Raw genomic sequence first — 13084 nt, 5'->3', positions numbered from 1 at the left:
ACATGGGTATCCAGATCCCGCTGTTGGTTATTGGCCAGAGAGATGTCTCGGTCATGTCTGCATGATTCCCGAACCCGTAGGGTCTACACACTTAAGGTTCGGTGACGCTAGAGTTGTTATGGGAAATAGTATGCAGTTACCGAATGTTGTTTGGAGTCTCAGATGAGACCCCAGACGTCATGAGGAGTTCCGGAATGGTCCAGAGGTGAAGATTTATATATGGGAAGTCATCATACGGTCACCGGAAGTGTTCGGGGGTTTATCGGTATTATACCGGGACCACCGAAGGGGTTCCAGGGGTCCACCGGGAGGGTCCACCTGCCCCGGAGGGCCCTATGGGCTGTATTTGAAAGGGAACCAGCCCCTAAGTGGGCTGGGCACCACCACCCTTAGGGCCCATGCGCCTAGGGTTTGGGGGGAACCCTAAAGGGGCGCCCCTTGGCTTGGGGGGCAAGCCCCCTCCCCTTGGCCGCCGCCCCCCTCTAGATCTCATCTAGAGGGGCCGGCCCCCTTCCCCCTTCACCCTATAAATAGAGGGGTGGAGGGAGGGCAGCAACAGCACTTCCAAGGCGCAGCCCTCCCTCTCCCAACATCTCCTCCTCCTCCGTTGAGCTTGGCGAAGCCCTGCCGGAGAACTGTGAGCTTCACCACCATGCCGTCGTGCTGCCGGAGTTCTTCCCCAACTTCTCCTTTCCCCTTGCTGGATCAAGAAGGAGGAGACGTCCCTGGGTTGTACGTGTGTTGAACGCGGAGGCGCCGTTGTTGGGCGCTTAGATCGGAATCAACCGCGATCTGAATCGCTACGAGTACGACTCCTTCATCCGCGTTCTTGTAACGCTTCCGTTTCACGATGTTCAAGGGTATGAAGATACACTCCCCTCTCTCTCGTTGCTAGTCTCTCCATAGATTGATCTTGGTGATGCGTAGAAATTTTTAATTTCTGCAATGATCCCCAACAGTGGCATCATGAGCTAGGTCTATGCGTATTTTCTATGCACGAGTAGAACACAAGTTGTTGTGGGCGTCGATTTTGTCAATTTACTTGCCGTTACTAGTCTTCTCTTGATTCGGCGACATCGTGGGATGAAGCGGCCCGGACCGACCTTAGACGTACGCTTACGTGAGACAGTTTCCACTGACTGACATGCACTAGTTGCATAAGGTGGCTAGCGGGTGTCTGTCTCTCCCACTTTAATCGGATCGGATTCGATGAAAAGGGTCCTTATGAAGGGTAAATAGAAATTAGCAAATCACGTTGTGGTTTTGCGTAGGTAAGAAACGTTCTTGCTAGAAACCCATAGCAGCCACGTAAAAACATGCAACAACAATTAGAGGACGTCTAACTTGTTCTTGCAGCATATGCTGTGTGATGTGATATGGCCAAAAGGATGTGATGAATGATATATGTGATGTATGAGATTGATCATGTTCTTGTAATAGGAATCACGACTTGCATGTCGATGAGTATGACAACCGGCAGGAGCCATAGGAGTTGTCTTAATTTATTTATGACCTGCGTGTCAACATAAATGTCATGTAATTACTTTACTTTATCGCTAACCGTTAGCCATAGTAGTAGAAGTAATAGTTGGCGAGACAACTTCATGAAGACACGATGATGGAGATCATGATGATGGAGGTCATGGTGTCATGCCGGTGACGATGATGATCATGGCGCCCCGAAGATGGAGATCAAAAGGGAGCAAAATGATATTGGCCATATCATGTCACTATTTGATTGCATGTAATGTTTATCATGTTTTACATCTTATTTGCTTAGAACGACTGTAGCATAAATAAGATGATCCCTCGCAATAATTTCAAGAAAGTGTCCCCCCTAACTGTGCACCGTTTCTAAGGTCCATTCTTCCGAAGCACCACGTGATGATCGGGTGTGATAGGTTCTAACGTTCGCATACAACGGGTGTAAGCCAGATTTACACACGCAATACACTTAGGTTGACTTGATGAGCCTGGCATGTACAGACATGGCCTCGAAACACGGAAGACCGAAAGGTCGAACATGAGTCATATAGAAGATACGATCAACATGAAGATGTTCACCGATAATGACTAGTCCGTCTCACGTGATGATCGGACACGGCCTAGTTGACTCGGATCATGTATCACTTAGATGACTAGAGAGATGTCAATCTGAGTGGGAGTTCATTAAATAATTTGATTAGATGAACTTAATTATCATGAACATAGTCTAAAATTTGCAATATGTCTTGTAGATCAAATGGCCCACGCTAATGTTGCCCTCAACTTCAATGCGTTCCTAGAGAAAACCAAGCTAAAAGACGATGGCAGCAGCTACACGGACTGGGTCCGTAACCTAAGGATTATCCTCATAGCTGCCAAGAAAGAATATGTCCTTGAAGCACCGCTAGGTGAAGCACCTGTTTTCCCAGCAACTCAAGACGTTATGAACGCCTGGCAGTCGCATAGTGATGATTACTCCCTGGTTCAGTGCGGCATGCTTTACAGTTTAGAACCGGGGCTCCAAAAGCGTTTTGAGCAGCATGGAGCATATGAGATGTTCCAAGAGCTGAAAATGGTTTTCCAAGCTCATGCCCGGGTCGAGAGATATGAAGTCTCTGACAAGTTCTACAGTTGTAAGGTGGAGGAGAATAGTTCTGTCAGTGAGCACATACTCAAAATGTCTGGGTTGCACAACCGCTTGTCTCAACTGGGAGTTAATCTCCCGGATGACGCGGTCGTTGACAAAATCCTTCAGTCGCTCCCACCTAGCTATAAGAGCTTTGTGATGAATTTCAATATGTAGGGGATGGAGAAAACCATTCCTGAGGTATATTCAATGCTGAAATCAGCGGAGGTGGAGATCAAAAAGGAACATCAAGTGTTGATGGTCAATAAAACCACTAGTTTCAAGAAAGGCAAGGGTAAGAAGAACTTCAAGAAGGACGGCAAGGGAGTTGCCGCGCCCGGTAGGCAAGCTAACGGGAAGAAGCCAAAGCATGGACCCAAGCCTGAGACTGAGTGCTTTTATTGCAAGGGAAACGGTCACTGGAAGCGGAACTGCCCCAAGTACTTAGCGGATAAGAAGGCTGGCAATACCAAAGGTATATATGATATACATGTTATTGATGTGTACCTTACCAGTACTCGTAGTAGCTCCTGGGTATTTGATACCGGTGCGGTTGCTCATATTTGTAACTCAAAACAGGAGCTACGGAATAAGCAGAGAGTGGCGAAGGACGAGGTGACGATCCACGTCGGGAATGGTTCCAAGGTCGATGTGATCGCCGTCGGCACGCTGCCTCTACATTTACCTACGGGGTTAGTTTTAAACCTCAATAATTGTTATTTAGTGTCAGCTTTGAGCATGAACATTGTATCTGGATCTCGTTTAATGCGAGATGGCTACTCATTTAAATCCGAGAATAATGGTTGTTCCATTTATATGAGAGATATGTTTTATGGTCATGCCCCGCCGGATAATGGTTTATTCTTGTTTAATCTCGAACGTGATGTTACACATGTTCATAGTGTGAATACCAAGAAGTGTAAGGTTGATAATGATAGTCCCACATACTTGTGGCACTGCCGCCTTGGTCACATTGGTGTCAAACGCATGAAGAAACTCCATGCATATGGACTTTTGGAGTCTCTTGATTATGAATCATTTGACACGTGCGAACCATGCCTCATGGGAAAAATTACCTAGACTCCATTCTCCGAAACAATGGAGCGAGCGACCAACTTATTGGAAATCATACATACTGATGTGTGTGGTCCAATGAGCGTTGAGGCTCGCGGTGGCTATCGTTATGTTCTCACCCTCACTGATGACTTGAGTAGATATGGGTATGTCTACTTAATGAAACACAAGTCTGACACCTTTGAAAAGTTCAAGGAATTTCAGAATGAGGCTGAGAATCAACGTGACAGGAAAATAAAGTTCTTACGATCAGATCGTGGGGGAGAATATTTGAGTCACGAATTTGGCACGCACTTAAGGAAATGTGGAATTGTTTCACAACTCACGCCGCCTGGAACACCTCAGCGTAATGGTGTGTCCGAACATCGTAATTGCACTCTATTAGATATGGTATGATCTATGATGTCTCTTACCGATCTGCCGTTATCATTTTGGAGTTATCCTTTAGAGACTGCTGCATTCACTTTAAATAGGGCTCCGTCAAAATCCGTTGAGACGACACCGTATGAACTATGGTTTGGAAAGAAACATAAGTTGTCATTTCTGAAAGTTTGGGGATGTGATGCTTATGTCAAGAAACTTCAACCTGAAAAGCTCGAACCCAAGTCAGAAAAATGTGTCTTCATAGGATACCCTAAGGAAACTATTGGGTATACCTTCTACCTCAGATCCGAAGGCAAGATCTTTGTTGCCAAGAATGGATCCTTTCTAGAGAAAGAGTTTCTCTCGAAAGAAGTAAGTGGGAGGAAAGTAGAACTTGATGAAGTACTGCCTCTTGAACCGAAAAGTAGCACATCTCAAGAAAATGTTTCTGTGGTGCCTGCACTGACTAGAGAGGAAGTTAATGATGATGATCAAGTTACTACTGAACTTCGTAGGTCCACAAGGACACGTTCCACACCAAAATGGTATGACAACCCTGTCCTAGAAATAATGTTGTTAGACAACGGTGAACCTTCGAACCATGAAGAAGCGATGGCGGGCCCAAATGCCAACAAATGGCTTGAAGCCATGAAATCCGAGATAGGATCCATGTATGAAAACAAAGTATGGACTTTGACAGACTTGCCCGATGATTGGAGAGCCATAGAAAATAAATGGATCTTTAAGAAGAAGACGGACGCGGATGGCAATGTGACCATATATAAAGCTCGGCTTGTCGCTAAGGGTTATCGACAAGTTCAAGGGGTTGACTATGATGAGACTTTCTCACCCGTAGCAAAGCTGAAGTCCGTCCGAATCATGTTAGCAATTGCCGCATTCTATGATTATGAGATATGGCAAATGGACGTCAAAACGACATTCCTTAATGGTTTCCTTAAGGAAGAATTGTATATGATGCAGCCAGAAGGTTTTGTCGATCCTGAGAATGCTAACAAGGTATGCAAGCTCCAGCGCTCAATCTATGGGCTGGTGCAAGCATCTCGGAGTTGGAACATTCGCTTTGATTAGATGATCAAAGTGTTTGGGCTTACGCAGATTTATGGAGAAGCCTGTGTTTACAAGAAAGTGAGTGGAAGTTAGTTTGAGGAATGTGGGAGAAAACCTTCTGAACTAAATATAACAATTGTACTAAATATAGTAAAGAAATCTAAATAACCTTTAGATCCATCTAAGATTTCGATTCCCAGTAAAAAAATATAGAATAGAAAAATATGGGACAAAAAATAAATCCACTTGGTTTCAGACTTGGTACAACCCAAAAACACCATTCCTTTTGGTTCGCACAACCAAAAAATTATTCTGAAGGTCTACAGGAAGATAAAAAAATAAGGGATTGTATCAAGAACTATATACAAAAGAATAGGAAAAAGGGCTCGAATAGAAAAATAGAATCAGACTCAAGTTCCGAAGTAATTACACATAATAGAAAAATGGACTCAGGTTCAAGTTCCGAAGTAATTACACATATAGAAATCCAAAAAGAAATCGATACGATCCACGTCATAATCCATATTGGATTCCCAAATTTATTAAAGAAAAAAGGAGCAATCGAAGAATTAGAGAAAGATCTACAAAAGGAAATTAACTCTGTAAACCAGAGATTTAATATTTCTATCAAAAAAGTTAAAGAACCTTATAGACAGCCTAACATTCTTGCAGAATATATAGCTTTCCAATTAAAAAATAGAGTTTCATTCTGAAAGGCAATGAAAAAAGCCATTGAATTAACTAAAAAAGCAGATATAAGGGGAGTAAAAGTAAAAATTGCGGGTCGTCTTGGAGGAAAAGAAATTGCACGCGCCGAATCTATTAAAAAGGGTAGACTTCCCCTCCAAACAATTCGCGCTAAAATTGATTATTGCTGCTATCCAATTCAGACTATCTATGGAGTATTAGGTGTAAAAATTTGGATATTCGTAGACGAAGAATAAGTAATCTTGTCTTCGGATTCTGTCCATTGATAGAATAAAAAATGACAAGAGACTTTTTTCCTGAAATCCCTGCAAAAGAAGAAATTATACCTCTTTCTATAAGATTTAATGAAAATTGATAAATCATTTAATATAATTGCTATGCTTAGTGTGTGACTCGTTATTTTTTTCTTTTTTTAAGAAAAAAACTTAGTAATTATAGAAAATTAACTAATAACCAACCTATTGCTTCGTATTGTCAAGATCCTAACTAAGAAACGGTCACTATATGAATAAATACCTCTATCATAAATGAGTAGATGTGTCATATAGTTGTAGCAACTGCAATTTTTTCTCTAAAAAAGAAAAGGGATTCTAGGTTGTGAAGCAAAACTAAAGGTATGTGGATAAAGGGAGGGATGATAGAAAGAAGGAAGAGGAAATAAATAAGATATAGGATTCCACTATGTATGGTCTATGAATTACATCATAAAAGGCAATGTGATAAAGCATCAATATAATAAAAATAATAGAGAATTAAAAATTGTAACTTGAAACAAGAACTACAAATTTGAAGCAATAATAAAGAGCCGCCCGGGTTAATAAAACTGAGAAAATTAACTCGGAAAGAAATTTTTTGGAAGCTCCGTTGCGGGATTCAGACCTAACCATTCAAGGAGAAGCAGTGGGAACGACAGAACCTATGATTCCATAGGATTTTATTGAAAAGAATCCTAACACTTCATTGGGTGGGATGGCGGAACAAACCAAAAAAAATGTCTTATTTGGTAAGTTTATAAATTAACAAATAAGACAGGAAAGAGTAAATATTCGCCCACGAAATTCTTATTGAATTAGAATACTTTACCGCGATTCAATAAGAGTAAAAATAAGGATTTTTTTAAGAAGGATTACATTATCTATATAGAATTTAGATAAATATACACACACATCTGGATATATTCTAGATCTTCTTTTTTGACTATATATTATATTTTTCTGTTTTAACAAATTCAATATAAAAAAACCGAACTTTTTCTATTATATATTAATGTGTATCTATCCGTACCATAATATTTTGGAATATTATGAATTAGAGAAATTTACATGCTTTCTCATTCCATTCGCGAGGAGCTGGATGAGAAGAAACTCTCATGTCCAGTTTTGCAGTAGAGATGGAACTAAGAAAGAGAACCATCGACTATAACCCCAAAAGAACCAGATTTCGCAAACAACATAGAGGAAGAATGAAAGGAAAATCCTGCCGAGGCAATCGTATTTGTTTTGGTAGATATGCTCTTCAAGCACTTGAACCCGCTTGGATCACGGCGAGACAGATAGAAGCAGGACGAAGAGCAATAACACGATATGCACGTCGTGATGGAAAAATATGGGTACGTATATTTCCCGACAAACCGGTTACACTAAGACCCACGGAAACACGTATGGGCTCGGGAAAGGGGTCCCCCGAATATTGGGTATCCGTTGTTAAACCTGGTCGTATACTTTATGAAATGGGGGGAGTATCTGAAACTGTAGCTAGAGCAGCTATCTCCATAGCTGCCAGTAGAATGCCCATACGAAGTCAATTTATTCGATTAGAGATATAGAACCCTAAAAGAGGTATGGAAGATAAAAAAATGCCCAGTTTTTCTTTCTGGAAATACAATATTTCTTTCATCCTTTTGCATTGAAATAACAAATTGAAATCAAAATAATATGATTCAACCTCAGACCCTTTTAAATGTAGCAGATAATAGTGGAGCTCGAAAATTGATGTGTATTCGAGTCATAGGAGCTGCTGGTAATCAGCGATATGCTCGTATTGGTGATGTTATTGTTGCTGTAATCAAAGACGCATTGCCCCAAATGCCTCTAGAAAGATCCGAAGTAATTCGAGCTGTAATTGTACGTACATGTAAAGAGTTCAAATGCGAAGACCGTATAATAATCCGCTATGATGACAATGCTGCGGCTATAATTGATCAAAAAGGTAATCCAAAAGGAACTCGAGTTTTTGGCGCGATTGCCGAGGAATTGAGGGAATTGAATTTTACCAAAATAGTTTCATTAGCTCCTGAAGTATTATAAATACTAGTAGGCGAAATTGAGACCAAAGAATTAATTTAGTAGATTGTGTTTTACGTATATGTTTTAAAATCCAAAATGAAAAAAAAACATTTTGATTATAGAAAAATTAGGAGGGGGCCTAGAATTAGAGTCTTATGGGCAAGGACACTATTGCTGATTTACTAACCTCTATAAGAAATGCGGACATGAATAAAAAAGGAACAGTTCGATTAGTATCTACAAATATTACCGAAAACATTGTTAAAATACTTTTACGAGAGGGTTTTATTGAAAGTGTTCGGAAACATCAGGAATGTAACAGATATTTCTTGGTTTCAACTTTGCGACATCAAAAGAGAAAGACTAGAAAAGGAATATATAGAACAAGAACCTTTTTAAAGCGTATCAGCCGACCCGGCTTACGAATTTATACCAACTATCAAGGAATTCCTAAAGTTTTGGGTGGAATGGGAATTGCTATTCTTTCTACTTCTCGAGGAATAATGACAGATCGAGAAGCTCAACTAAACAGAATTGGGGGAGAAGTCTTATGTTATATATGGTAATTGCCCCGCCTATAGTGCTCGAATTCTATCTCGCCCTTCCTATTTTTAAAATAAAAATAGAAAAATAGGAGAAAAAATATGACAGAAAAAAAATAGGAGAGAAAAAAAAACTCGAGAGAAGCAAAAGTAACTTTCGAAGGTTTAGTTACGGAAGCCCTAACCAATGGAATGTTCCGCGTTCGGCTAGAGAATGACACCATCATCCTAGGCTATATTTCAGGAAAGATACGGTCTACTTCTATACGAATACTGATGGGGGATAGGGTCAAAATTGAAGTAAGTCGTTATGATTCAAGCAAGGGACGTATAATTTATAGACTTCCCCATAAGGATTCGAAGCGTATCGAAGACTCGAAGGATAGCGAAGATTTGAAGGATAGCGAAGATTTGAAGGATACCAAAGATTCAAAGGATTAGGTTTTTCTTTTTTTCTAGGGTAATAAATTCTAAGTTCTAAAATTCAAGCGAAGAGACTTATTTTTTCCAAAAGATTAGATTCATAGTTTAAAAAAGGATACGGAAATATGAAAATCAGAGCTTCCGTTCGTAAAATTTGTACAAAATGTTGACTGATTCGTAGGCGTGGACGAATTAGAGTCATTTGCTCTAATCCGAAGCATAAACAAAGACAGGGGTAATCTTTCGAAAAAGAACTTTACTTTCTAAAAAGTAAAAAAAAGTACCCGCGGAAATGTTCCAATTCCAAATAAAATAATTTCATTTAAAATAATTAAAGTAAAGGGTTTATTTTACCTTGAAACGGATATCTTTGTATCTTTTTTTCTTTTTTATTTCTAACTCATATTTATGAGATAATAAAATATGGCAAAAGCTATACCAAAAATTGGTTCACGTAAGAAAGTGTGTATTGGTTTACGTAGGAATGCACGTTTTAGTTTACGGAAGAGTGCACGTAGAATAACAAAAGGGGTTATTCATGTTCAAGCTAGTTTCAACAATACCATTATAACTGTTACAGACCCACAAGGTCGGGTGGTTTTTTGGTCCTCGGCCGGTACTTGTGGATTCAAAAGCTCAAGAAAAGCATCACCCTATGCTGGTCAAAGAACAGCGGTAGATGCTATTCGTACAGTAGGTTTGCAACGAGCAGAAGTTATGGTAAAGGGCGCTGGTAGTGGAAGAGATGCCGCATTACGAGCCATTGCTAAAAGTGGTGTGCGATTAAGTTGTATACGCGATGTAACACCTATGCCGCATAATGGATGTCGGCCGCCTAAAAAAAGACGTCTGTAAAAGAATTAACCCGCTTTCAACTTTCATTTCAAGAGAAATAAACGATTCAATGATAAAATAATAATACTAGTCTATTATGGTTCGAGAGGAGGTAGCAGGATCCACTCAAACACTACAGTGGAAGTGTGTTGAATCAAGAGTAGATAGTAAGCGCCTTTATTATGGTCGTTTCATTCTGTCCCCGCTTAGAAAAGGTCAAGCAAACACCGTCGGTATTGCCTTGCGAAGAGCTTTACTTGGAGAAATAGAAGGAACATGTATCACACGTGCAAAATTTGGGAGCGTGCCGCACGAGTATTCTACAATAGCAGGTATTGAAGAATCCGTACAAGAAATTTTACTAAATTTGAAAGAAATTGTATTGAGAAGTAATCTCTATGGAGTTAGAGACGCATCCATTTGCGTCAAAGGTCCTAGATACATAACTGCTCAAGATATCATCTTACCGCCTTCTGTAGAAATCGTTGATACGGCACAACCTATAGCTAACTTGACAAAGCCCGTTGATTTCTGTATTGATTTACAGATCAAGAGAGATCGTGGATATCAGACAGAACTCAGAAAGAACTATCAAGATGGAAGTTATCCTATAGATGCTGTATCCATGCCTGTTCGAAATGTGAATTATAGTATTTTTTCTTGTGGGAATGGAAATGAAAAACATGAGATACTTTTTCTAGAAATATGGACTAATGGAAGTTTAACCCCTAAGGAAGCACTTTATGAGGCTTCTCGTAATTTGATTGATTTATTTCTTCCTTTTCTACACGCGGAGGAAGAGGGCGCTAGTTTCGAAGAAAATAAAAACAGGTTTACTCCACCCCTTTTTACTTTTCAAAAAAGATTAACTAATATAAAGAAGAACAAAAAAGGAATTCCATTGAATTGTATTTTTATTGATCAATTAGAATTGACTTCTAGAACGTATAATTGTCTAAAAAGGGCCAATATACATACACTATTGGACCTTTTGAGTAAGACTGAAGAAGATCTTCTGAGAATTGACAGTTTTCGTATGGAAGATAGAAAACATATATGGGACACTCTAGAGAAGCATCTCCCAATTGATTTTATTTTCTTCTTTTCTTTTTCGAGTTAGAATAAAAAGAAAACAATTTAGCATCTTTGGTACAATCTATATTTTCGCGAAATGGATCATAATAAGATGGATTTTAGGTATCTAGGGAAGATTCACTTGGAAGTAACTATTTCCTAGATACCTATGGTACTTCACGGTTGAATGAATCAAAAAATATCTAAAAAAGACCTAAAGTTAATGATTTATCAATGGGTAATGTTGCTCCAATACCTAACCAAAGAGCTACTACAGTACGGATTAAAAAACGGTCGTAGCTACTGGGCGGCGAAATGGATTTTGGAATTTATTGACATTCTCTAGAAAAGGTAATGTTAATAAGCCTGTTAGCACAGAAACCATTAAAAGAACGCCCAATAACTTATTGGGTACCGTACGGAGTATTTGAAACACGGGAAAGAAGTACCACTCGGGTAATATTTCCAGAGGAGTTGCAAACGGATCTGCCGGTTCACCAATCATTGATGGCTCGAGAACCGCTAAACCTACATTACATGCAATAGTACCTAGAATTACTACTGGAAAAATATATAAAAGATCGTTGGGCCATGCGGGTTCCCCGTAATAATTATGTCCCATCCCTTTAGCTAATTTAGCTCTTAATACAGGATCATTTAAGTATGGTTTCTTTGTTATTGGGATAGGTGAACTCTTTAGGATCCATCCCCCAAAGGAACCGGACATGAGAATTTATCATCATCCAGCTCGAGCAAGAGTGAAAGAAATAAGACCGCGGAAGATCCTTAATAGAATTAAGGTTTATAATGACTCAATGACTCTAGGCAAGAAAAGCTTTATCAGATTCTCTTTTCCGAAGTTGCACCTACAACTACTCATTGAAAATAATCCTATTCTTATGGGTAAATGCTCAATATCCAAGTGGGCTTACAAATTTGATCATGATCAATTGCTTTGTGGATTGTCTCATGTCTCTTGATTAGTTGGTATTTATCCCCTCAATATCGCAAGTTTCTTACCTCCAAACAAAATATTTACTTGTTACTAATAAAAAATCAAAAAGTTTAGCCTACATTCTTCCTTAGATCCCTTCTTTTACTTCGATAGTATTGCGGATCACAATCGATGCAAAGAAAATGAATGCATTTCCATACTATAATAAAAAGGTAAGTGTAATAAATAGAGAACTGGATCATGTCACATGACTTATTCCATTTCTACTCTATGGGATCTTACGGAGCCTGTTCATGGATGACATGGTTGCGGTATGATCATAGAAGATATTCTCCTCAAGTGAACCAGCCTATCCTTCCTAGGTAGGGGAATTACATGTTGATTGGATGCGGAGACACCTTTGGTTGTGAATTCTAATGTGGCAGATCCAATTCTTTATCTGCATGGCCAAATAAATAATTCTAGTCACACACTCCCATAATCCACCTTTTTTGTTTCGTAAAATTAACTTCAGCTATTTGTATAGTGGTCATATAACAATTGTAAGCAATGCATGTGTTTACAAGAAAGTGAGTGGGAGCTCTGTAGCATTTCTCATATTATATGTGGATGACATACTATTGATGGGAAATGATATAGAACTCTTGGAAAGCATAAAGGCCTACTTGAATAAGTGTTTTTCAATGAAGGACCTTGGAGAAGCTGCTTATATATTAGGCATCAAGATCTATAGAGATAGATCGAGACGCCTCATTGGTCTTTCACAAAGCACGTACCTTGACAAGATATTGAAGAAGTTCAATATGGATCAGTCCAAGAAGGGGTTCTTGCCGGTATTGCAAGGTGTGAGATTGAGCACGGCTCAATGCCCGACCACGGCAGAAGATAGAAAAAAGATGAGTGTCATCCCCTATGCCTCGTACATAGGGTCTATTATGTATGCCATGTTGTGTACCAGACCTGATGTAAACCTTGCCGTAAGTTTAGTAGGAAGGTACCAAAGTAATCCCGGCATGGAACACTGGACAGCGGTCAAGAATATCCTGAAGTACCTGAAAAGGACTAAGGATATGTTTCTCGTTTATGGAGGTGATGAAGAGCTTGTTGTAAAGGGTTACGTCGATGCTAGCTTCGACACAGATATGGA

This window comes from Triticum urartu, chromosome 3A (genome assembly GCF_056163025.1).
Source record: "Triticum urartu cultivar PI428250 chromosome 3A, HENAU_Tu73, whole genome shotgun sequence".
Lineage (NCBI taxonomy): Eukaryota > Viridiplantae > Streptophyta > Magnoliopsida > Poales > Poaceae > Triticum > Triticum urartu.
This window is presented reverse-complemented; position numbering follows the sequence as displayed.